This window comes from Bufo gargarizans, chromosome 5 (assembly GCF_014858855.1).
Source record: "Bufo gargarizans isolate SCDJY-AF-19 chromosome 5, ASM1485885v1, whole genome shotgun sequence".
Taxonomy (NCBI): domain Eukaryota; kingdom Metazoa; phylum Chordata; class Amphibia; order Anura; family Bufonidae; genus Bufo; species Bufo gargarizans.
This window is the reverse complement of record NC_058084.1, coordinates 232877488-232904906: the sequence shown is the minus strand read 5'-3', so window position 1 is coordinate 232904906 and position 27419 is coordinate 232877488. Positions and strand designations below refer to the sequence as shown.

At 45.1% G+C, this 27419-nt stretch overlaps 1 protein-coding gene across 2 annotated transcripts in view; it reads left to right on the top strand.

Annotated features, from left to right (window-relative positions):
- The window catches only part of GALNT1 (polypeptide N-acetylgalactosaminyltransferase 1), a 554146-nt gene that overhangs the window by 80899 nt on the left and 445828 nt on the right, over positions 1–27419 (top strand). The window contains exon 2 of one of the 2 annotated variants that reach the window (XM_044293083.1): positions 27162–27249. The exons of the other annotated variant lie outside the window; for it this stretch is intronic. The gene's annotated coding sequence lies outside the window, so the exon portion shown is untranslated. The remainder of the gene's footprint in view (positions 1–27161; positions 27250–27419) is intronic. 2 annotated transcript variants of the gene reach the window in all.

Genomic DNA, 27419 nt, shown 5'->3' with positions numbered 1-27419 from the left:
AGACACATCTTTTTCTTGGGGCAACGTTGAGTTTGGGTACCAGGATAGACACTTGGGAAGTGTCTGCCATGTAGCCGGCTCACTACATCAGGGACTTGGGGCACAGACCCTCCTGGATACAGGATTTCCTAAATGATCTCTTCCTGGAATTTTAGGAAGGATCCTGTTCTCCCAGCCTTACTGTAGAGAACAAAACTATTATATATAGCCAATTGAATTAAATAAACAGGCACCTTATACCAGCGTCTGGTGCGGCGGGACACTAAATAGGGAGCCAACATCTGGTGGACAGAGAGGGGTTTCTCAATGACTCCAGTTGCCCTTTTAATTTGTACTGTCGTGTCTACGTGAATGGTGGACAGAAGGTAAACATCCCTCTTGTCCCTCCACTTCACCGCGAGCAATTCTTTGTCACACAAGGCAGCCCTCTCCCCCCGTGCAAGTCGGGTATTAACCAGCCGTTTGGGGGAAGCCGGTGCCAAACCATTGAATTCCGATTAGATGTAAGTTCCGAAAGAGGGCCATGCTTGAGTAAAAATTGTCCACGTATAAGTGGTACCCCTTGTGGAGTAAGGGTGACACCAAGTCCCAGACAATCTTGCCACTGCTCCCCAGGTAGTCAGGACATCCGATCTGCTCCAGTTTTGAGTCTTTTCCCTCATAGACCCTAAAACGATATGTATAGCCTGTGGCCCTTTCACAGACCTTATACAGTTTGACCCCATATCGGGCACGCTTGCTGGGGATGTACTGTTTGATGCCAAGGCGCCCGGTAAAATGTACTAGAGACTTGTCTATGCAGATGTTCTGATTGGGGGTATATGCATCTGCAAATCTGGATGTCATATGGTCTATGAGGGGCCGAATTTTGTGGAGCCGGTCATAAGCAGGGTGGCCTATTGGATGACCGGTTTTATTGTCAGCAAAATGCATAAAGCACATGATGACTTCAAAACGTGCCCTGGACATTGCAGCAGAGAACATGGGCATGTAATGTGTTGGGTATTTAGACCAATAGGACCGCAATACATTTTTTTATTTTGTTAGACACATGCTGAGGATAAGGCCCCAAAACATTTTCTATTCGGAAACGGTGACTGGTTTCCACCGGAAAGGCTGGGCATTGAACCTTTCCGTATTGGCGGTAATATAGTATGCAGCATATCGGTTGGTTTCTGCCACAACTAAGTCATAGAGATCCGCTGTGAATAACAGCGTAAACTGAAGGGCTGATCCTAAATGAGTTGTCTCCATGCGAACTCCAAACTGGACAGTGAAAGGGGGCAATACGGGTGTGGCGGAAGCAGGGGAGTGCCAATTAGGGTTTGCCAGCACCTCTGGGAGACTAAGGGCTCTACTGGCCTGTGAATGTGGTGGCTGCGACGGGGGAGTTACTGCACGTGCCACCGTACGAGCTTGAACTGCCCTTCTGGTGCTCGCCACTTTACCAGGGAATACGGCAGTGATGGTAGAAAGTCCAGGATGTGCTGTGCTGCTGGTGTATGCCGCACCATAAAAAATGATCAGCGCTAGCACCACTCTGCTGCAAATGAGGCTCATCATGTGGGGTATGCATTACACTGACATGGGATCGGGTACGCCTGACCGTAGTAGGGACCTCAACCTCGTCATCTACGCTAGCGGTTAGAGTGCCACTGCTGTCTACAGGTTCATATTCTGAACCACGGGATTCATCGGGTGAGAGGTCCCCATCGCTTTCATCCATCACGGCCAGAATCCTGTAGGCTTCTTCAGCGGAATACCCCTTGTTTGACATTTTGGGCTCACTAAATTTAGGGGGTATTCCTCTGAGACTACCCAGGAAAAAGAGCAAACCTACCTAGTAAAAAGGAGTGCTTGTGAAGTAAAGCTGCGATCGCTAATAAAGATCCAACAAGCTCAAAAGTGATTTCCATAACGGCGCAGCGATTTTACGGTGTTTTTGCAGTGATCAGAAAAAAAAATTCTGTCACTGCGGTGGGGCGGACTGAACGCAAGTGTGCGCACAAGATCAGGCCTGATCGTGTGAACACTCCGTTTTTTGTAGAGCCTAAAGTGACCCTAATGTACTTTATATAGATCTGTTTGCGATCAGTCTTGATCACTTACAGATACTATATATAGAACTAGTGCTGATTAGCGACAGCGATGACTAATCACTAACTGCGGTGGGCTGGGTGCTAACTACCTAGCAAGTAGCTAACTACCTGGTGGTGATGAGGGACCCTTACAGGGGGCGTGTGATCAATGACAGGGGGGTGATCAGGGAGTCTATTATGGGTGATCAGGGGTTAATAAGTGACAGGGTGGGGCGTAATTGGTGCTACTTACAGAGCTGCCTTTGTCCTCTGGTCGATCCAAGCAAAAGGGAACACCAGAGGAGCAGGTAGCAGGTATATCAGACGCTATTTACAAAATAGCATCTGACATACCTCTTTGATTGGATCTTTTAAAAATCTACAGCCTGCCAGCCAATGATCGCGGTCGGCAGGCTGTAGATGAACTTCTGAACTGCGCGATCCTGTGAGCACGCGTTCACAGGAAATCTCGGGTCTCGCGAGATGACGCCTTTCGGCGTTAGTGCGACCCGAGAGAGCTGCTGCACTCACGCCTTTCGGCGTTAGTGTGACGGCAAGCGGTTAACATGTACATGGTGCAGTATCGGACTAGAGGTAGCATTGTAAAAAGGGCACAGGATAAAAAATAAATTAATACGTTGACTCATTTCTTGCAAAAGAAGGCGTGCAATTACAGGATGACTGTATCGCTGTGAACCCTGCTAAAAGACCAATTTAAAAACGTTTCCTAAATACTTCATGGGGAAAGTTTGCGCAGTGATCAAATTTGTCATGCACCAGCATAGTAAGTGACCCTGAGGAACCTTTTCAATATGCCTTTTTTTCACTACTATGTCATTCGGAAGTATGTAAAAGGTCATCACACCATTAACAAAAACACAAACATCTTTATAGCCTTTTTTTACTGCCGCTTACGCCAGGCCAAAGTTGTACTCTGTTCTAGACAGACTTTAGGGAAGGTGCCTTTATCACGATACAGACTCTATCATTTTTGTACTGCTTTAGGCTACATGCACACGACCGTTGTGTGTTTTGCGGTCCGCAAATTGCGGATCCGCAAAACACAGATGGCGTCCGTGTGTGTTCCAAAACTTGCGGAACGGCACGGACAGCCATTGATATAACTGCCTATTTTTGTCCGTTTTGCGGACAAGAATAGGACAGGTTATATATTTTTTTTTTCTAACCACGGAACGATGCTGTCCGCATCTTTTGCGGCCCCATTGAAGTGAATGGGTCCGCATCCAAGCCGCAATAAATGTGGCTCGGATGCGGACCAAAACGACGGTCGTGTGCATGTAGCCTTAGAGTGAGTGGAATCTGCTTTTAGACTATTTATCTGGGGAAATTAACTAGTGAAATAACCAATGGTAAATAAATCACTGAGTTTGTATCTATAGGACCCAAAACCTATGGCTACAAACTCTCCACTGGTGAAACTGTTAAGTTAAAGGTATACTGGTTGACCTATGCCAGATTCAAACTATCCCAATTCATACTACTAGCGGATAGAATCCACATGGCTTTTAAATCGCGCTGTAACTTGCTCAGCTTCTATGCAGTACTGGATAGGATTAATAGAATTCTCCTATGTGAAAAGATGTCAGCTATTCGCACTGACACATTCTTTACCTTTTGAAAGGGTGTAGGAACCTTGGCTGTCTTCCTCCCATTCCTCAGATTTACGCTTTAGTATTTCTTTTTAATTCCTGCCTTAACATTATAATTTAACACCGCTGTGATGGATTACTGTATTTATTCCTCTTATTTGGAAGTAGATCTGTTATTCTGGTGTATAGAAAACTGTCATCAATTATATGTATACCTCCAAGAGATGTAATTGTTCTATGTGACGTGTTCTGTCAATTATCACTATAAGTTTTTCCTTACTTATACTGAAATAACAATAAATGCACTTTGAAACCTAAAAGTTAAAGGTATAACTTTGACCGTCTTACACACAAGCTATTAATTTTGACAGCTTAAAAGATTGTTTTGGATTACCCCTATAATTAATCCTCTAAGACCCGGAAATCCAAAACTGTTGAGCAACCTGGTATTGTACGGAATAAGAAGTTTTGGGATATTACAACAAGACCTCTGCGTGAAACATAAGTGCGTCTATTCAAAGAGGCATTTTATTAGATGATTTTACAACACTACCTTTTGGCCTCCAATAATGTTATCACACCACGACATTGCTCTTTTTCCAATACTCTAGCTGCCCTTTTTAAGAATCTCGGTATCGGTGAATCACTAGAGCCACCTACAACAACAACACATTGTGCATTGCTTGTAAGGAGTCTTTTTTATGGTTATAAGTGGACATACACTTATAGCCCCCTTTCTCATGTATTTTAGCAGGACTGTCAAATTCTGAGAAGTTATTTTGTGAAACAACTGTTGCACAATGCAGCTGATCTTTTAACGGACAAACCCAATAATATTGTTTGGTTTTATGCATGCTGGCAAAATTTATATGATAACCTTTCTCAGTTTTCCCATCAGGTTTATTGAAGGCCTCCCGCATAAATTTGTAGACGATGGCCTCTTTCCACCTTGACTGTTGTTGATGATGATCTCCTGGAGAGCTCTATTGAAAATGTGAAAAATGGAAAAAGCATTTACCAATTAAATCTAAGCATAATCTACCCAGTACAGAATATATTCTGTCAGGGAAAGAAAAGTATAACGATGAATTTAAACGCCAAGTATATGGTACTTTTTAATACCCCTGTGAATTACAGATTGTACAAATAGTGACGCTAGCGAGACAGATGTTTATGGGGAAATCGTGTTTCTTTTTAAAAGCGTTTTGAGGATGCCATACATGCTCCTTACGGATACTTGTTAGATTTAAGAGCTACAATTTAAGAACAGGATTGTGCCCCCCCCCCCCCTCCCCAGATTTACCAGCTGCACATATTCAACAGAAAATTGGCTCTAATAAGTGAATTTGGCAAAATTGGCATTCTGTGTCCTGTATATTATATGGACACGATGCCCGAGAGAATAAGACGCAACTGGTATTTCTTAAAAACTTTTACAAACGCACCACCCACACTCAAAGTCTATTTTAAAATATGCCAGTAACTATTTAATCAAGGCTATAGGGGAGATCGCTTTCAATGTCTTAAAAGGCTGCTACCCCTAAAAGAACGCCAAAGAAATATCTGAAAGTGGCGTAAAGCTATAAGAAAGCTGGGGGATAAAGCCTTAGCTGTAAAGAAAGAGTCGAATGGTGAATCAGACTGGTGGATTTATAGGAGCACTCCTGCAGTACCCTTAATAACAAGCCTTATTGCTGGAAAATGCAGATTTTTTTTTTTTTTTTTTTTTCCTGGTCCCCAAAAAGTGAGCTGAACAAGTTAAACAGATCCTTACGCCAGCACCCAATATTTGTAGGAGCGCTATTCAAGCTCTTTATGATGAAATTAATAGGATTTTTACAGAGTAGAAACTTTCTTGATGATGATACAATTAAAAGATACACAGATGTTCTGCAAAGATACTTGGTTCATGCTAAACATGACACAAAAAGAACTAGAGACTTTAAATCTTGTTGCTTCTCCAACTTGTGATCATTAGCACCAGCCAAGTTTAAGTCTGACGCCACCCATGAATTTGTAAATAAGGTCAATCCACGTTAAAAAGTGTTTTTTTTTTTTTCCTTTTATTTTTTTATTTAACATGATATTACAAAAGCCTGATAACGCAATGTGGAATGATATCTCTGAATTTATTTACAAAGGTGATGTAATTCCTGGATGTAATATGTTGGACTTGGTGGTTAATACAATAGAAAACCACAGCATGACCAAAAGGAATATACCGACTGAATGGGACACATTTATGCAGGAAATGGCAGAGTTAAATATCCCTTCTACGGTTGTCAGCAACACAAGCAACCTTACTATCTAAAGGACTTTCTCTGTTGCATTCTGCATGGTTAAGTCTGTAAACACATTTCATTCTGTATATTTGTGTAATATACATAGCTGTAAAAATGCTCTAGTATAATAAACATTATCTGCATTACAGTAATGTTGTAAAAATTAAACTTGTTTTATTCCTATGCTATAAAGAGATAGTAATGCATGATATATGCTGAATATACACTGGTGATTAATAAAGCTTTTTAAACTTTTTAATTTTGTCAGTCTGTTTTTTTTAATGCTTTTATTGTTTAAGAATCTAAAAGGTTCATACAGCCTTAATATAATTATATTTAAAACATAATTGACGTTGTCCAGAAGTCCCGCCAATGAGCTTGATACTTTTGAGTAAGCATCTTCAGTCCTTAGACTAAAACTAATTCTGCTTTCAGTAACACACTGGCACAGACCTTTTTCTCTCAACAAACCCCGCACACTACACCATACTAATGTAATGAAAGTACTGCTTTATAATATGTTCAGATGCAGCGCTCACGCTCTAACATTAGAAAAGGCAATCAGATGATCCTTTGTCCACATATTAGCTGTTAAAACCACTCTTATTTGTGGCGTTCACTGGTATTAATACCATATTAGTTGTATGTTACTATATATTTTAGTGGTTCTCCCTGGTGCTCTTGAGATAATATGGCGGTTTCCTGGATTGATTAAATACACTTTAGACATTGCGCTGAAGCGACTCTATAAGAAGTTGATCCAGGGAGTTATTCTGATTGCCCGACTGGAGTAGGGAAGGAATTTTTTATTCCGCTAAAGTGGGGAAATTGGCTTCTACCTCCAGTGTGTGTGTGTGTGTGTGTGTGTGTGTGTGTGTGTGTGTGTGTGTGTTTTGCCTTCCTCTGGATCAACTTTCAGGATAACAGGCCGAACTGCATAGACATATGTCTTTTTTCGGCCTTATGTACTATGTTGCTATAACAGCGCCTGGTATTATGTCCCGCAGTCTCACACAGCACAGTTCAATATTTCCACCAATATTCCAGGTAATGATATTGTCCATGGTTATATAATCAGATATTTGTCTCTTACCAGACTCTGCCTCCTTCCTGCGCTGATCGCATTTGCTCTGATGGCCAGGATGTCTTTGCGCATGTGCTTTGAGATATTACCCCTTAATAAAATCTTTTAGCTTTTTATTGTGCACTTGCCTTGTACCCACTGAGTTTTTCTACTGTGTAGGATCACTTTTGCCATCCTCACCAGACGCGTTTTCGAACCTTATTCCTTCTTCACTGGTATAAAAATTGTGACTGTATGAGGGACTTCATTTTATATACACCTACATTAGGGTACTTTCACACTAGCGGCAAGGAACTCAGGCGGGTGAACTGCCTGTCGGAGCCGTGCTGCAGCTAGTGTGCGCGTGCCCCCAGATTACCGCTTTGGCCCCATTGACTATAATGGGGGGCGGGCAGGAGTTCCGCCGGCAGCACGGCAACTATTGATTGTTTCAGCACCTGGCGAGTGTCTCTATTAGTTAAATAGTGTAATAAAAACATTGGGCTACATAATGTGACCCCTCCAAACATTGGAGTACATAGGAGAGCCCCTTTTAAACCACAGGATTGGCGGGGAATTATTGAATAACCCGATCAATCGTTCCAAGGGCTGAGGTAACACTGGTGAGGGAGGAGGGAGGCATGGTGACAAAAAATGGGGGGGGGGGGGGGGGGCGGGTCAGACTGGTGTGTGGCACCTGTCATATTGAGTATGACTAATAATATAGATGTTTCACTGCTCAAGGCACTTACTAATGTATTGTTATTGTCCACATTGCTTCCTTTGCTGGCTAGATTCATTTTTCAGAATTAAATGAAATAAGGGGATCTCACTGGAATATGGCACGGCCTGCTATACCACCTAGCTGCTCAATACAATTAGTAATAAATGGCCGGCTATTTTTCAATCGTGCGTCTACATTTATTATTACCTACTAAAATTACATAGAATATACATTGAACACTATAATCTATATCAAAACACAATAAAAAAATAAAGATAAAAATAAAATTATGTACAGTCACGGTCCCTCATGAACAGGTAGTGCGGAGCTCACACACTACTCCAAAATAAGTGTATTCCACAGAAGGATTAGGAGAGGCTAATCGGGTAACTTGCTGATACGGACTTTCTCGCTGTGATGTTAGTTACTTTGTCGTAAGGCTATTGTAGCCACTAGATGTATCAAATGTAGCAATAAAGTCCTACAGTTACCGCTTGTTGAAACATTCCCTTATAAAGCGCACGCTGGTGGTCAGGTGGTTTTACAGTCTTGATTTGTTATACTTGGCAAATAATGCAGATATTGTGTGCTATAGTTGAACTGGTCATGATGTTGACTGCTTACCGAGCATATCGCTGTACTTAGTGTTGGTTAATACATACGTGTCTTTGCTTGAATGGCACTTGTCTTGCAGAACGCTTGTTACCTCGTTTGTATATGCGCTAATGCCGTTACTGTTTTCTAGCACATGTGGGTTGATGACTTTACCACGCCGACTTGGCTCCTTGGCTGCGGAATTTGTTTCTTGATATAAGTTTGCACTCCGTTTATACTGCTGTGCAGATTACCAAACGCGTTTTGAAACAGCACAGGTTTCTTTTTCAGTGGTTAAAGGAATAAGACTGAGGGACAAATGGTTATTTCCTATATAGGTACCAAGCGACTGTCAAAATCTGGACCAGTCTAGTAGCCTAAGGAGATGGAGAATAGTCCGGTCCAGGTTTTAAGTTAGTCTGTAACACCTGAATATTATTAGTTAAAACCTGGACCGGACTATTCTCCATCTCCTTAGGCTACTTTCACACTAGCGTTCGGGTGTCCGCTTGTGAGCTCCGTTTGAAGGGGCTCACAAGTGGCCCCGAACGCATCCGTACTGCCCTAATGCATTCTGAGTGGATGCGGATCCGCTCAGAATGCATCAGTCTGGCAGCGTTCAGCCTCCGCTCCGCTCAGCAGGCGGACACCTGAACGCTGCTTGCATATGGGCCCCTAAAATGCCAGGGCAGTATAACTACCCCACAAGTGACCCCATTTTGGAAAGAAGACACCCCAAGGTATTCCGTGAGGGGCATGGCGAGTTCCTAGAATTTTATATTTTTTGTCACAAGTTAGCGGAAAATGATGATTTTAATTTTTATTTTTTTCCTTACAAAGTCTCATATTCCACTAACTTGCGACAAAAAATAAAAAAATTCTAGGAACTCGCCATGCCCCTCACGGAATACCTTGGGGTGTCTTCTTTCCAAAATGGGGTCACTTGTGGGGTAGTTATACTGCCCTGGCATTTTAGGGGCCCATATGCGTGAGAAATAGTTTGCAATCAAAATCTGTAAAAAATGACAAGTGAAATCCGAAAGGTGCTCTTTGGAATGTGTGACCCTTTGCCCACCTAGGCTGCAAAAAAGTGTCACACATCTGGTATCGCCGTACTCAGGAGAAGTTGGGGAATGTGTTTTGCGGTGTCATTTTACATATACCCATGCTGGGTGAGAGAAATATCTTGGCAAAAGACAACTTTTCCCATTTTTTTTAAAAAAAATTTTTTTTTTTTTTATATACAAAGTTGGCATTTGATCAAGATATTTATCACCCAGCATGGGTATATGTAAAATGACACCCCAAAACACATTCCACATGTGTGACTTTTTTTGCAGCCTAGATTAGGGTTGTTGCGGGTATCGAAATTTCGATACCCAATCGATACTTTTGTCCCGGTATCGATACGATACCGGGATTTCCGTTTTTTCGATACTGGGCTGCGCTTCTGCGCAGTCTAGTATCTCTGAACATGAGCGCGCTGCTATCGGCGCGCTCATGTTCTCTCTCAGCAGCACGGGGAGAAGGAAGCTGTCCTCCCTCCCCCTGTGCTGCTGCTGCCGCTGCCACCAATGAGAAGCGAGGGGCGGAGGAGGGGCGGCAATGAGAAGCGAGGGGCGGAGGAGGGGCAGCGCCGGCAATGAGAAGCGAGGGGCGGAGGAGGGGCAGCGCCGGCAATGAGAAGCGAGGGGCGGAGGAGGGGCGGCGCCGGCAATGAGAAGAGAGGGGCGGAGGAGGGGCAGCGCCGGCAATGAGAAGCGAGGGGCGGAGGAGGGGCAGCGCCGGCAATGAGAAGCGAGGGGCGGAGGAGGGGCAGCGCCGGCAATGAGAAGCGAGGGGCGGAGGAGGGGCGGCGCCGGCAATGAGAAGAGAGGGGCGGAGGAGGGGCGGGCGCACTGCGCCACCAATGATAGGATTATTTCAACACAGAGCTGCGCCCAGCGATGCCCCAGCACTCACCATTAGTCCTGGGCGCCGCTCCGTTCGCCTGCAGTGCCCCATTACTGTCTCCTCTCCTGCTCCACATGCTGCTGATTACTATCGGAGCGATGGGAGGAGACATCAGCTTCACTAGTAGGCGTTCCTTCTCCCTGCGCTGCGATTGGACAGCGCTACAGCCAGGGAGAAGGAACGCCCACTAGTGAATCTGATGTCTCCTCCCATCGCTCCGATAGTAATCAGCAGCATGTGGAGCAGGACAGGAGACAGTAATGGAGCACTGCAGGCGAACGGAGCGGCGCCCAGGACTAATGGTGAGTGCTGGGACATTGCTGGGCGCCGCTCTGTGTGGCCTGATAGTGAAAGTCTGGACTCATATACAGTAGTCAGTCTTTAACACATACAGGAGGCGGGTGCCGGCAGCAGAATCGCATTGCCAGCACCCTGCCCCTGACAGGGAGCTGCGATCAGCGGCAGTTAACTGCCGCTGATCTGCCAGTACCCGCCTCCTGTATAAAGAGGTAGTTATCATTGCCCCCCCCCCCCCCCCTCAACCCACCCATCCCATTAAAATCATTGGTGGCACAGTGTGCCGGCCCCTCTCAACCCCCCAGTATTAAAATCATTGGTGGCAGTGGCCACAGGGACCTCTTCCCCCCCCCCCCCTCATTGGTGGTGCAGTGGCAGCTTCTGATCGGAGCCCCAGCTGTGTAAGCCTGGGGCTCCGATCGGTTACCATGGCAGCCAGGACGCTACAGAAGCCCTGGTTGCCATGGTAACATCCCTGATGCTGTGTGCACAGAGCAGCAGGGACAGTGTGGAGTCCTATTCACCCTAATAGAGATCTATCAGGCTGAATAGGAAAAGGGATGAAAGATCCCAGGTTCTAGCCCCTAAGGGGAAAATAGTCATTAAATAAAAAGTGTAAAAAAAACAAACAAAAAACACTAAAATATGAAGTATAAATCACCCCCTTTTCCCAATTTCACATATAAAATATTTAAATAATAAACATATTACATCGCCACGTCAGAAAAGTCCAAACTATTAAAATATATAAAAAAAAATCTAGGTGGTGAATGCCGGAACAGAAAAAATAAAATAAAAACTGCGCGATTCGCCATTTTTAAAAATGAGGAATGCACGTGGCTTTTTTTGTTTATTTTTTTCGCGTGGTATCGAATGGTATCGAGTATCGCAATACTTTTTCATGGTATCGAAACCGAATCAAAAAATTGGTATCGCAACAACTCTAGCCTAGATGCGCAAAGGTGCCCAAATTCCTTTTAGGAGGGCATTTTTAGATATTTGGATCCCAGACTTCTTCTCACACTTTAGAGCCCCTAAAAAGCCAGGGCAGTATAAATACCCCACATGTGACCCCACTTTGGAAAGAAGACACCCCAAGGTATTCAATGAGGGGCCTGGCGAGTTCATATAATTTTTTTTTATTTTTTTTTGGCATAAGTTAGCGGAAATGTATTTATTTTTTTATTATTTTTTTTCTCACAAAGTCTCACTTTCCGCTAACTTGAGACAAAAATTTCAATCTTTCATGGACTCAATATGCCCCTCAGCAAATACCTTGGGGTGTCTTCTTTCCAAAATGGGGGCAGTTGTGGGGTGTTTGTACTGCCCTGGCATTTGAGGGTCTCTGCAATCATTACATGTATGGCCAGCATTAGGAGTTTCTGCTATTCTCCTTATATTGAACATACGGGTAATGAGTTTTTTTTTTTTTTTTTCGTTCAGCCTCTGGGCTGAAAGAAAAAAATGAACGGCACAGATTTCTTCATTCGCATCTATCAATGTGGATGAAAAAATCTCTGCCCAAAAAAAAGAGGGGAAAGGCGTCTGCCAGGACATAGGAGCTCTGCCCATCAGCCATACTCGTATGCCCTGGCAAACCAGATTTCTCCATTCACATCAATCGATGTGGATGAATAAATCATTGCCGGGATTTTTTTTTTTTTTTATATATACAAAGTGTTTGCCAAAGCATAGGAACACCACCTCCTCCTCAGCTCATATGCCTCGGCAAACGTATCTTTTACTCCAGAAGAGAAATCTCGTCTTGCAGCGCCGCATACACAGACTTGTGTGTAATCTGACAGCAGCGCAATGCTTCTGTCAGAATGCACATCAGTGCTGCAGCTAGTCGATCGGTTGGTCCACCTGGAAGGTAAAAAAGAAAAAAAACAGGCCGCAATGCAATCATTTTATTAACTTGGGAACAGAACATATAAACTTTTTGAACTGAACATTAATCTTTTTGCTTACTGGTGATTTTTTTTTTTAACCTTTTTATAGGACAAACCTCTCCTTCCCCATGGGACAATGTGCAAAGCGCAAATCGCCCAAAGATGTGGCGAAGTGCGTTATGCACTTTGTCCCAGGTGAAAGGAGACGTTTGCAGCAGCTCTGTGTGAATGGGCTCTAATAGCCCTGTGCGCCTGTCCTGGTGAGATGTGATCCCTATGCTAGTTGTACCTGTGTGTGGTACTTCCGGAAACACTCCCCTAAGCATAGGGCAGGGTGGTCAGGGCAGTCAGGACAGAAATAGCGGGTGTCACGCCTTATTCCACTCCTGCTACAGACACAACATCTTTTTTGGGGTGACTGTTGGGTTGAGGTACCGGCAACGGCATTGGGGAAATGGCGCTCGTGTAGACGGCTAACTACACTGGATGGGGCCACGGAACCTCCTGGGTACAGTAGGTTCTCTATGAGCTCTTCCTGAAATTTGAGGAAGGATCCAGTTCTCCCAGCCTTACTGTAGAGAACAAAACTATTATACAGAGCCAATTGAATCAAATATACAGACACCTTCTTATACCAGAGTCTGGTTCTGCAGGAAACTAAATATGGAGACATCATCTTGTCATTGAAGTCCACCCCTCCCATGTGAAGTTTATAGTCGTGGACTGAGAGGGGCTTTTCAATGACACGGGTTGCTCGCTAAATTTGTATTGTCGTGTCTGCGTGAATGGAAGAGAGCATGTAAACGTCATGCTTGTCTCTCCATTTCACCGCGAGCAGTTCTTCGTTACACAAGGCAGCCCTCTCCCCCCTTGCAAGACGGGTGGTAACGAGCCGTTGGGGAAAGCCTGCGCGACTAGTTCGCGCGGTGCCACAGCAGCCAATCTGTTCTAGAAACAAATGCCTGAAGAGGGCCACACTTGTGTAGAAATTGTCCACATAAAGATGTTACCCCTCGCCGAATAAGGGTGACGCCAAGTCCCAGACTGTCTTCCCACTGCTCCCCAGGTAGTCAGGGCAACTGACCGGCTCCAGGGTCTGATCTTTTCCCTCATAGATCCGAAATTTGTGGGTATAGCCTGTGGCCCTTTCACAGAGCTTATACAATTTGACCCCATACCGGGCGCGCTTGCTTGGGATGTATTGTTTGAAGCCAAGGCGCCCGGTAAAATGTATTAGGGACTCGTCTACGCAGATGTTTTGCTCTGGGGTATACATATCTGCAAATTTCTGGTTGAAATGGTCTATGAGGGGCCGAATTTTGTGGAGCCGGTCAAAAGCAGGGTGGCCTCTGGGACGGGAGGCGGTGTTGTCGCTAAAGTGCACGAAACGCAGGATGGCCTCAAAACGTGTCCTGGACATAGCAGCAGAGAACATGGGCATGTGATGAATTGGGTTCGTGGACCAATATGACCGCAATTCATGCTTTTTGGTTAGACCCATGTTGAGGAGAAGGCCCAGAAAAGTTTTAATTTCGGAAACTTGGACTGGTTTCCACCAGAAAGGCTGGGCATAATAGCTTCCCGGGTTGGCGGTTATAAATTGTGTGGCTCCGCAGTTGAGAACAGCTCAAAAAAATCCCAGGGCCAAACCGATCTGAGCTGTCTCAACCCGAACTCCAGACTGGGCGGTGAAAGGGGGGAACTACAGGTGCGGCTGAAGTTGGGGACTGCCAATCAGGGTTTGCCAGTACCTCAGGGATTCTAGCGGGTCCATGGGGCCCGTTTTTGCGGTGGCTGCGATGGGGTAACTAATGCACGTGCCACCGTACCAGCTTCAACTGCCTTTCTGGTGCTCGCCACTTCACCAGGTTGTACGGAAGTGCTGGTACTAGGTCCAGGGAGGGCTGCGCTGCTGGTGTATGCCTCACCACGTAATCCGACAGCGCCAGCCCCACTCTGTTGCCCTTGAAGCGGATCCTGCGCAACCTGTGGTCTAGCGACACTGGGCCGGGTATGCCTGGTGCTATCAGGGACCTCAACCTCCTCGTCCGAACTTTGAGTCAGACTCCCACTGCTTTCTACAGGTTCATATTCTGACCCGCTAGATTTGTCAAATGAGCGTTCACCTTCCTCATCCGACTGGGTCAGAAGCCTGTAGGCCTCTTCAGAAGAATACCCCCTGTTTGACATTTGGGCAACTAAATTTAGGGGTATTCCCTGAGACTACCCAAGAAAAAAAGCAAGCCTGTCTTACAAATAGGAGGCTAGCGAAGTACTGGAGGCCGCTGCGGTTGATTAAAAAAAAAAAAAATCTGTTTTGATATTTATTTTTCGCCACAGCGCGTGTAAAGTGAATGTGCAGTGATAAAATAATTTTTGGTCCCTACGGTGGGGCGGGTGTGGGCGACCGATCAGGCCTGATCGGGCAAACACTGCGTTTTGGGTGGAGGGCGAACTAAAGTGACACTAATACAGGGCTTGACAAATTTCCTTGGAATCTAGGAGCCAGCTAAAAAAGTTAGGAGCCAGGCGGAGCCGCGTCAAAGCCCCCAGTAGATGCCCCCATAGTGCTCCCCCCACCCCCCCCCAATAATGCTGTATACCATGTTACATATACCGCCGCTCCGGACCCTATTGACTATAGTGGGGACGGGTGTGGAGCTCTGGCGCAGCCTGGCAGTTCGCGGTGAGAGGCCGCCGGACTAAAAAGTTGGACATGCAGTACTTTTAGTCTGGCGGCCTTTCGCCATGCACTGCAGTGCTGCGCCGGAGCTCCGGTGAAACAGCGGAAGGACTGATCCGACAGGGTGAACAGCCTGCCGGATCCGTTCTGGCGCAAGTGTGAAAGTACCCTTAGTTATATAGCTACTGAATGAGACAGAAGAAGGGATGCCTTTAACATATATATCTCCTTGAGAAGCCAATTTTATCCTAAAGGGTTAAAGGGTTTCTACCACTTAGGTGTCACATATTTAGCTGTCAGACACTAGCGATCCGCTAGTGTCTGCTCTGGCCAACCATCCTAATATAATTGCTTTTGGGGCGGTGGTTTGGCTAAAAAAACTACTTTTATTAATATGCTAATGAGCCTCTAGGTGCTATGGGGGCGTCATTAGCACCTAGAGGCTCCGTCTACCTTCAGAAACTGCCGCCGCCCAGCGCGTCCCTCCAGCCCGCCCATCTCTTCCTGAATGCGATCCTCCTTGTGAGCGCCTGTATTCTGCGCATGCGCAGTGAATGTCTGACAGCTTCCCTGCTCAGACATCTCCACTGCGCCTGTTCCTCTGAGCACTATGGCGTCATCGCGCAGGCGCAGTGGAGATGTCTGAGCAAGGAAGCAGTCAGACATTCACTGCGCATGCGCAGAATACATACGATCGCATTCAGGAGGAGATGGGCGGGCTGGAGGGACGCGCTCGGCGGCGGCAGTTTCTGAAGGTAGATGGAGCCTCTAGGTGCTAATGACGCCCCCATAGCACCTAGAGGCTCATTAGCATATTAATAAAAGTAGTTTTTTTTTTTAGCCAAACCACCGCCCCAAAAGCAATTATATTAGGATGGTTGGGCAGAGCAGACACTAGCGGATCGCTAGTGTCTGCCAGCTAAATATGTGACACCTAAGTGGTAGAAACCCTTTAATTCAAACTGTAATCTAAACTCTGTCCTGTCACTTCTCTTATCTCTCTGCTCCTGTCCCTTAAAGGGTTTCTACCACTTGCATATGACATATTTGGTGTTCAGACACTAGCGATCCGCTAGTGTCTGATGTACCATACAAGCTAATTATTACATTAATCCGTTCGGCCGTTTTGTCAAAAAAAGCACTTATATATTTATGCAAATGAGCCTCTAGGTGCTATGCGGGCGTTTTTCCAGCACCTAGAGGCTCTGTCTACCTGGCAGTTTGCCGCCCAGCGCCTCGCTCCAGCACGCCCATCTTCAACTCTATTCGATCCTCCCCCCTGCTTCTGCCTTCCGAAATCTCGCGCCTGCGCCGTTCGTCGCGGCATTCGGCGCAGGCGCAGTCAATGTCTGACCACTCCGTGCTCAGACATTTCCACTGCGCCTGCGCCGATGACGCAGGCGCAGTGGAAATGTCTGAGCACGGAGCGGTCAGACATTGACTGCGCCTGCGCCGAATGCCTCCGAATGCCACGACGAACGGCGCAGGCGCGAGATTTCGGAAGGCTGAAGCAGGGGGGAGGATCGAATAGAGTTGAAGATGGGCGTGCTGGAGCGAGGCGCTGGGCGGCAAACTGCCAGGTAGACGGAGCCTCTAGGTGCTGGAAAAACGCCCGCATAGCACCTAGAGGCTCATTTGCATAAATACATAAGTGCTTTTTTTGACAAAACGGCCGAACGGATTAATGTAATAATTAGCTTGTATGGTACATCAGACACTAGCGGATCGCTAGTGTCTGAACACCAAATATGTCATATGCAAGTGGTAGAAACCCTTTAATCTTATCACTGCTGCAAAAGCCTCAGTGTAAACTGTTCTAGAGTCTGACTCAAAGAATCGAATGAGTCTCTAGCCAAGTCGGATCTTTAGATTCTACCTGTAACTCATTCGATTCTTTCTGACTCCCTGTACTTGTGTCAGTGACTCAGAGCTGCTAGTGCTTGCCTCAGCTCTGATTGGTTGCTGGGCGGGGAGGGGAGGGGCTGGCAGAAGCAGCTTCCACTCTAGGATCAGATTTCACTGCTCCCGAGTCCCTCCCCTCCCTGCTGCCAGCGGCTCTGTGTGCTGTGACTCACTGACTCAGACGGAGTTGTTTCAAACGGTGCTGCCTCCGGACAGAACGGCAGCTCCGCACCCATCGCCCGGGCACCTTTGAAAACGGGCTGACAAATACCCAAGCGCCAGGACTAAATTCCTGGTCGCCATGGCGACCTGGCGCCTGGGATTTGTCGAGCCCTGCACTAATACTATTATGGATCTGACTGTGATCAGTTTTGATCACTTACAGATACTATAAAAGTACAAATGCTGATATACGCTAATCAGCGAATAAGGGACTGCAGTGCGGTGGGCTGGGCGCTAACTGATCCCTAAACTACCTGACCAAGGGGCCTAAACTATCCTAAAACCTAACGGTCAATAGTTTACACTGATCACTTTTTTACTTTCACTAGTGATTGAAAGGGGTGATCAAAGGGTTAATTGGGGTGCAGGGGGTGATATGGGGCTAGTGTTTGATGTTTGGTGTACTCGCTGTGAAGCCTGCTCCTCTGTTAGATCCAACCGACCAAAAGGACCAGCAGAGGAGCAGGGCAGCCATATAACTTTTAATATTTACTAATATGATCTGTTATCTGGCCTTTGATTGGATTTTTTAAAAATCATCAGCTTGCCAGCCACGATCATTGGCTGGCAAGCTGATGACGCGTCCCTCCTTGAATAAATGCTGGCCCGCATTGCGCGGGCCGGCTAAGCGCGTCATCTCGCGTCTTGCGAGATGACGCGTATATGCATCAGTCTGCCTGCAGCTGCTGCCTCTGGACCGCGGATCTGCTTTAGGTGGTCCGGAGGTGGTTAATATGTATAAATATATCAGGGGTCAGTACAGATATCTATCCCATCATCTATTCATTCCCAGGACGGTGACTGTGACGAGGGGACATCCTCTGCGTCTGGAGGAAAGAAGGTTTGTACACAAACATAGAAGATGATTATTTACGGTAAGAGCAGTGAGACTATGGAACTCTCTGCCTGAGGAGGTGGTGATGGTGAGTACAATAAAGGAATTCAAGAGGGGCCTGGATTTATTTCTGGAGCGTAATAATATTACAGGCTATAGCTACTAGAGAGGGGTCTTTGATCCAGGGATTTATTCTGATTGCCTGATTGGAGTCGGGAAGGAATTTTTATTTCCCTAAAGTGAGGAAAATTGGCTTCTACCTCACAGTTTTTTTTTGCCTTCCTCTGGATCAACTTGCAGGATGACAGGCCGAAATGGATGGACAAATGTCTTTTTTCGGCCTTATGTTATGTACTATGTTACTATATTCAGACTACTGTATATCAGATGACAAGATGACATTAGTTTTCCCATAGTGTCTGCAATCTGCCTTTTTATTCTAGATTATTTCACGAGATCTATGTGTGTGTGTATATATATATATATATATATATATATATATATATATATATATATATATATTTATATTCCCTTATATGGACCGCAAGGTCTTTAACCACTGCCCTCTATAGAATGAAAGCATTAAAAGATCTAAAAAAAAATATATATATACAAAATCGCTATTCGCCCCGCCGACAAAGGCGGAGCAATTGTGATTCTAAATATTGAGAAGTATGAAGAAGAATAATTTAAGCAGCATTCTGATGTCAGCACATATGCAATTTTGAGAGGAGATCCAATAAAAACATGTGAGGAAGAATTAAAAAATATATGCATGGAAGCCAAGGAAATAGGTATACTTAGTGGAAAAGAACAAGATTTTATTGTGAACACCCAAAAAAGGTTACCAATATTTTATTGTAGCCCTAAGGTGCATAAGGATCCAATAGTAAAAAAAGCTTCTGCAGAAGGAAATGAGAACTTGATGGGACCTTACTACCTTAAAGAAATATATGGATCGTTCCATGATACCTCGTGGACTCCATTTGAGGGAAAAAAAAACACTGCAGTGTACTCTGATGCCTTTGTTTCCAAATGGCAGGATATTCTATCCGACTGCTCCCTAAAATTGATTAGGCCGATATCCCTCAGGAGCAACAGGAGAATGAGATGAATATCCAGGTCCTCAATCTTTCCGCAAAGGTTTTTTCACAGTCACTAGATGTTCTATCCAGGGGCCTTTCATTTTCCGCATCTTGTCAGGCGGATATTTACCGCACCATTATAGATGTAAATAGATTCGCATGGGGCTTGACTGTGAAAAAACATTTTGCAGACTGCCAGGATTCCACCCCAGACCCCTCCAATGAGTTTACCTTTCCTGTATATGATGTTGGTGTAGATGGTTTTGATGAGTTATGTCATTTACCTGTGTCCTCTTTTTCTTTTCTAGAATTGTCCAATTCATCTTTTCTACAGCAATCCCGTACTATCCCTGACTCTGATCCGGGCAGTGATTTTGCACACAAGTTCACTACTCATAATTCTGGGTTTTATCCCATCCATTCACGCACTCCTGCCCTGGACCATTATCAGGAATTAGTTATACGGGATCTATTTGCGTTACAAGGGGATATGCAATCGCCTAGGGCAACTGCTTTCAACAACCTGTCATATACAGAGCGACAAGCCTTGTCCGAACTCGAGTCAATGTCCGACATTTCTATTAAATCTGCTGACAAGGGGGGAGCGGTGGTCATCCTGGATAAAACTATCTATAAATTACAAAATGTATTAATGTTAGAAGACAACTCTGTTTATGAGGAGCTTCCAGGTGATCCCACTCCCCTCTTTCAGCAACAAATACAATGCCTCTTGGAGAAGGGTTTGGAAAGTGGTTACTTGAATCAACGTCAAAGGGATTTTATTTTTGTCCAATTTCCAGTGATCCCCATTTTCCACTCCCTTCCCAAGATACACAAGGGAGGTTTTCCTCCTTCCATGCATCCTATTGTGTCGGGCATTGGCTCGTTTTTGGAACACCTTTCAGCCTGGGTTGACTCTCTGCTTCAGCCACTGGTGCAGGAAATACCAGGTTTCCTGCAAGATACGTGGAGTGTTTTACAGGCTTTCCACAGCCTGAAGTGGGAGTCGCATTTACGTAGATCACTGCAGATGTGACTTCCCTCTACACCGTTATTCCACATGACTTGGCCATTAAGGCTCTAAGTTGGTTTCTTGCTATGTACTCAGATTTTTCTATTTCTTTCCAGGGCTACGTGTGCAATTTATTTTTTTTTTTTTTCTATTAAAACACAATTTTTTTATGTTCAATGACAGGTTTTTCCTGCAATTATCGGGAGTTTCCATGGGAGCTAAATTCTCTCCTTCACTGACCAATGTGTATATGGCCTGGTGGGAACAGGCATTTTTATTCTCCCCAACTAATCTCTGGGCACCCTCGCTTGAGTGGTATGGCCGTTACATCGACGATCTGCTGTTTATATGGTTGGGCGATGTGGCGTCCATACCACTCTGAGGAGTTCTTAAAGGGGTTGTCCCACTTCATTAAATAGGTTTTATCTAATTTATTTACCCCCACAGAACATATCTTCCTATCTATGTCATAATTAAAAAGCTACCTTTCTTACAAAAAATCCTGTTATGCGATCCCTTTGTTGATTTCGGTATCCCATGGATACGGCCTCTTTCGTCCGGCCGCATCGCTGTGCCGCGCCTGCGCACAACAGCTGAACAATTTATCGGGCCGCCTCTCCATTCCTACGAGTACACGCACGTCCGCGCATGCGCAAATACAGAAGGCGGGTGCCGGAATCAAATAGCCAGCACTCGACCTCTATGACAGGGAGCGGCACCTTAGGGGTTAACTGCCGCTGATCGCAGCCCCCTATCATAGAGGTCGGGTGCCGGCTATTTCACTCCGGCACCCACCTCCTGCGTTTGTATTAACATTGGTGGCGCAGTGCGCCCCCCCCCCCCCCAGTATAATAAACATTGAGTGCGGCCCCCCCCCAGTATAATAAACATTGAATGCGGGCCCCCCCCCCCCAGTATAATAAACATTGAGCGCCCCCCCCCCCAGTATAATAAACATTGAGTGCGGCCCCCCCCAGTATAATATACATTGAGTGCGGCCCCCCCCCCCCCCCCCCAGTATAATAAACATTGGTGGCGCAGTGGGAAGTGCCAATAAGGGTTAAAAAAATTAACTCACCTCCACCAATTGATCGCGCAGCTGCCGGTCTCCTGTTCTTGCTTCAGGACCTGTGGTGACGTCACTGGTGATGGTTCATATGATGTACCATGTGATGACCACAGTGATGTCACCACAGGTCCTTTGACAGGTCCTAAAGAAAGAACAGGAGACCGGCAGCTGCGCGATCAATTGGTGGAGGTGAGTTAATATATATATATATTTTTTTTAACCCTCATTGGCACTTCCCACTGCGCCACCAATGTTTATTATACTGGGGGGTGGGGCCGCACTCAATGTATATTATGCTGGGGGGTGGGGCCGCACTCAATGTATATTATGCTGGGGGGTGGGGCCGCACTCAATGTATATTATACTGGGGGGTGAGGCCGCACTCAATGTTTATTATACGGGGGGGGGGGGGCGCACTCAATGTATATTATACTGGGGGGGCCGCACTCATTGTTTATTATACTGGGGGGGGGAGACCTCACATACATTGTCGGCTCCATGTGGATGACTCATCCACATGAACGAGCACGCAAGGACTGAGCTCTCGGGGTGAGTCATGAGGAGGCGTGGCCTTCACTCAACTACAGGAGCCAAACCAGGAAGTTATCAGGACATCTACTGCTGGTAAGATTGAAAAAGCAAAGTGGGACAACCCCTTTAAATTGCAACATGTGCAATTTGAAATTTACTGTGTATTTTCATGCTACCTGTATTTCCTTTTTGGATTTGTCTCTGGAGGGCGATGCGTGCACTAATTCAATTAATACCCGCACCTTTCGCAAAGAAACTGCGGGCAACACAATTCTCCATGTGGCGTCTTGCCATCCTCCCCATCTTGCTAAAAATATTCCTAAGGGTGAGTTTATTTGCATTAGACGATACTGCACTCAGGATGCAACATGCCGCATGGAGATGCGCTCTGCGGCCTTTCGCCTTTCCATGAGACAATATTCCCAGCACAGTTTAGCACATGCCCAGACAATCATTATTATTTACTCACCACAAGCGTACACGTCGCTCTGAGAACCTAAATCAGTCACAGCATTCCCGTTTGCCTGTTTTTGTCACTGCCTATAGCACACAATACTCGCAAATCTGTAACAGTAAGAAAGCACTTGCCTGTATTGTCAACAGATGACCAATGGCGCAGTGTCTTGAAAGGTGGCATCTTGTGCTCAGCCCGTAGAGCGCCCACGCTAGGCAATAGACTCTGCCCCTCTCTATATTCTGAGAGGGGCACAAGCCTCTCCAGTGTGGTTTCGGTTTCTCGGTAGCTATAAATGTGGGCATAAAATCTGTACGTGTTGCTCTCATATGCAGCCTGGCAAGGAAGTTTTTTCCTATGCCATGAATCAAAGTTTTTCCATCAAACAATACTTCAACTGTAACACCACTCATGTGGTGTATTGTATTTCATGTACTCTCTGTTCCCACCAGTACATTGGTTGCACCACTAATGGCCTTAAAGGGAACCTGTCACCTGTATTTTGTATATAGAGCTGAGGACATGGGTTGCTAGATGGCCGCTAGCACATCCGCAATATCCAGTCCCCATAGCTCTGTGTGCTTTTATTGTGTATAAAAACCGATTTGATACATATGCAAATTATCCTGAGATGAGTCAGAGCTTGAAAATATGACTCTTCTCTGGTCACACAAGTAAGATATGACTCTTTTATGTTAATTTGCATACATATCAAATCGTTTTTTATACACAATAAAAGCACACAGAGCTATGGGGACTGGGTATTGCGGATGTGCTAGCGGCCATCTAGCAAACCATGTCCTCAGCTCTATACACAAAATCCCGGTGACAGGTTCCCTTTAAAGAGGACCTTTCACCAAAAAAAAAAAAATGTAAACTAAGACTATAGCTTTACTTACATGCCCCCATGAAGTGTTGATCGTTTTTTCTTTTTTCAAACTGTGCCCCCGTTTGTCCGCTATGCCCCCCCGGAATAATTCCCGCCGTCTATGCTAATGAGCCATCCAATCAGCGCGCTCCGCTCTTAGCCGGATAGATGAAATCGCTCCAGTTCTCTGAAGTCTCGCGAGAACTGGAGCGTCTTCTCCCTGGCTAAGAGCGGAGCGCGCTGATTGGATGCGCTCCGTGCCAGGGAGAAGAGAGAAGGCACGCCGAGGAGAACTTTTAAAGCCAGCCCATTTGAGGCTGGCTCATTAGCATAGACGGCGGGAATTATTCCGGGGGGGCATAGCGGACAAACGGGGGCACAGTTTGAAAAAAGAAAAAACGATCAACACTTCATGGGGGCATGTAAGTAAAGCTATGGTCTTAGTTTACATTTTTTTTTTAGGTGAAAGGTCCTCTTTAAGGTTAGACTGTGCAGGCACATCTCTGATATTCCTCATTCACATGCCAGAAATGTGTCCGCAGTCAGCCTGCATTTTTCAGCGGTGCATGGTGGTGATAGAGGGTTTAATAGTGCAAGGCTTGGGAAGGGTTACGCCACCATCAAGGGGTGGCAATTATAAAAAGAACCTTTTGAATCGCGAGTCGTTCTGCATCTTCAAAATGGGGTCTACAGCACCAAGTGGACTTGGGGCTCTTTCACACCTGCGTTATTGTCTTCCGGCATAGAGTTCCGTTGTCGGAGCTCTATGCCGGAAGAATCCTGATCAGGATTATCCTAATGCATTCTGAATGGAGTGAAATCCGTTCAGGATGCATCAGGATGTCTTCAGTTCCGGAATGGAACGTTTTTTGGCCGGAGAAAATACTGCAGCATGCTGCGCTTTTTGCTCCGGCCCAAAAAACTGAAGACTTGCCGCAAGGCCAGATCCGGAATGAATGCCCATTGAAAGGCATTGATAAACGTCGTTTCGGCGCATTGCCAGATCCGACGTTTAGCTTTTTTAGAGTGGTTACCATGGCTGCCGGGACGCTGAAGTCCTGGCAGCCATGGTAAAGTGGAGCGGGGGAGCAGCATACTTACCATCCGTGCGCTCCCGGGGCGCTCCACGCACATGGATGACGTGATCGCATGACATGTCATCCATGCGCATGGGGTGCTCTGACGTCATTCTGGAGCGCCCCGGGAGCCGCGCTGACTGTAAGTATACCGCTCCCCCGCTCCCCGCTCCTACTATGGCAACCAGGACTTTAATAGCGTCCTGGGTGCCATAGCAACACTGAAAGCATTTTGAAGACGGATCCGTCTTCAAATGCTTTCAGTTCACTTGCGTTTTTCCGGATCCGGCGTGTAATTCCGGCAAGTGGAGTACACGCCGGATCCGGAGAACGCATGTGTGAAAGAGGCCTTAATAGGAAACACGACCTGATGTTACATTATTGAATTTTTGATGATTTGTGTGTGTTCTTTTGTTTTAACCTATCATGCCTTTTAGCATGTGTTGTCAATTTAATTTAAAGGAGGAGCTTGTAGTTAGTGTGTCCACCTGCTTTTAGGTGGAGGCACTATATATCCAACCTCCTCCTCAGTATGTGTATGTCATGAGGAAGGATCGCTATTGTCCCTGATCCGAACCATGTAGACTGGATTGTAACTGGCTTTTATCTGCACTGAAAAATAAAGGTAACATTTTAATTGAGCTTGACCCTTTTCTCTTTTTACTCTAGCAACGCTGTGGTTCTTGGTTTGGTCCGTGCTCGGTGTAACAGGGTTTGAGCACGCCTACTTTTTTTCTCTCTGCCATAAGGATCCAATACATCCACCTGGTAGACCGATTTGTTTTGGGAATCTGTTCATTGACATGTGATTTATCACAATATTTGGATAATTTCTTGTAGCCGTATGTTAACGCCTTAAGGACCAGGCCATTTTTTTGCAAATCTGACCACTGTCACTTTAAGTGGTGATAACTTTAAAACGCTTTTACTTATCCAAGCCATTCTGAGATTGTTTTTTCATCACATATTGTACTTCATGACACTGGTAAAATGAAGTAAAAAAAAAAAATATCATTTTTATTTATTAAAAAAAATAAAAATTTGCCAAAAAATTCGGATCAATTTGCAAATTTCCAAGTTTCAATTTCTCTACTTCTATAATACATAGTAATACCTCCAAAAATAGTTATTACTTTAAATTCACCATATGTCTACTTCATGTTTGGATCATTTTGGGAATGACATTTTATTTTTTGGGGATGTTACAAGGCTTAGAGAATTTCTCTGAAATTTTCAAAAACCAACTTTTTAAGGACCAGTTCAGGTCTGAAGTCACTTTGTGAGGCTTACATAATAGAAACCGCCCAAAAATGACCCCATTCTAGAAACTACACCCCTCAAGGTATTCAAAACTGATTTTACAAACGTTGTTAAGGCTATTTTCTCATTTGCGTTCGGGGTTCCATTTGAAGGCTTTCACAAGTGGCCCGAACGGATCCATACAGCCCCAGTGCATTCTGAGTGGATGTGGATCCGCTCAGAATGCATCAGTATGGCTCCGTTTGGCCTCCGTTCCGCTCAGGAGGCGGACACCCGAACGCTGCTTGCAGCGTTTTTGTGTCCTCTGGGTGTGCGGAGCCAAATGGATCCGTCCAGACTTAAAATGTAAGTCAATGGGGATGGATCCGTTTGACGTTGACGCAATATGGTGCAATTTCAAACGGATCCGTCCCCCATTGACTTTCAAAGCAAAGTCAGGACGGATCCGTCTGACTAACAATTAGACTTAAATTTTTTTTTCCAGAAATATAATGCAGACGGATCAGTTCTGAACGGATACAATCGTTTGCATTATAGGAGCGGATCCCTCTATGCAGATACCAGACGGGGCATTTCTAGAAGGTAGAAGATGACGTGGGGAGGGGGCGGAACCGTTTGCCGGGGCTTTGGAAGGTTATTTCAGGATCAGGAGGCGTTCTTGGGATTCAAATTAAAGCGGGCTGGGCACTGCAGGGGGGGGCGTTACTGGGCACCAGAGAGGAAAAAAACGCCCCTCTGGGCACCTTGGAACTTCATTAGCATATCATAAAAAGGCCTTTTTTTAAATTAAAATGACAAAATGAAATAAAGTAAGAAGACTGCAGGAACTAAGGTACTTTAGTGAACATGGCAATGGTGACAGATTCCCTTCCAACATTATATATAAACATTGGCAAGAAGATAAAATGCTGGGGGCAATTCTCCCAAAGAGACTGCCTATCACATAGTGTATACTGAACTCCCAATCTAGGTTTGCAAATGGCCCCTACAGTAAGAAATCAAAGAGAAAAATCCATAACTACACCTTGGGAGGATCTGAAAGGATGTGGAGTATGCCGTACAACTACCGTAGTATCTAATGCCAATACGTTCAAGTGGGAAATTAAGGAAACATTAACATGTAATAGTGAAGCATTAATATATATTGTGGACTATATTGGACGCACGGGAAGATTATTAAAGACTAGAATTTCAGAACATATCAATAATATTAAGAAAGGATATGCAAAACATTCCTTATCACAGCATTTTAATTTATATCATGCCAATGATCCAACAGGTTGACAATATGCAGCAATACTGTTGGTGAAAAAATGATTTATGAGGGTGATGGGGGGTTTTGGTGGAGATCTCAAAATGTCAAGATATGAATCCAGAATGATTTATGAATTTGGATCGATGGCACCTGCGGGACTCAATTCAGAAATTGATATTTTTGGCTTTCTGGAATAGTGTTGGTGGGAGGTTTGCACAACATGTCGCAGTCCTGATGTTTTACCAGCGCAGCAACATGTCCTGCATCCTCCCACTATCCCTATAACTACTAGAGATACCCCTAATCCTTAGTTAACGTTATTAATTTTAATTTTTTTTTTTATGTATATTTCTTATGTTATTCTATTGACACATCCTGTGTTTTTAATTAAAAATTTATGTTTGTTGTTATGTAAGAAGAAGGTGAAAAAACGGAATGCAAATCGCAAGGTGTCTAAAACGGAATGCAAATCGCAAGGATCTAAGCATATGCCCCAAGTAACACGTGAGTTCATTGTATGGAGGGCAGTGGTTAAAGACCTTGCGGTCCATATAAAGGATTGCTGGGTTTAAACAATTTATATGTTAAGTGAAAAAAATAATCTAGAATGAAAATGCAGATTGCAGACACTATGGGAAAACTAATGTCATCTGATATAGTCTGAATATAGAATT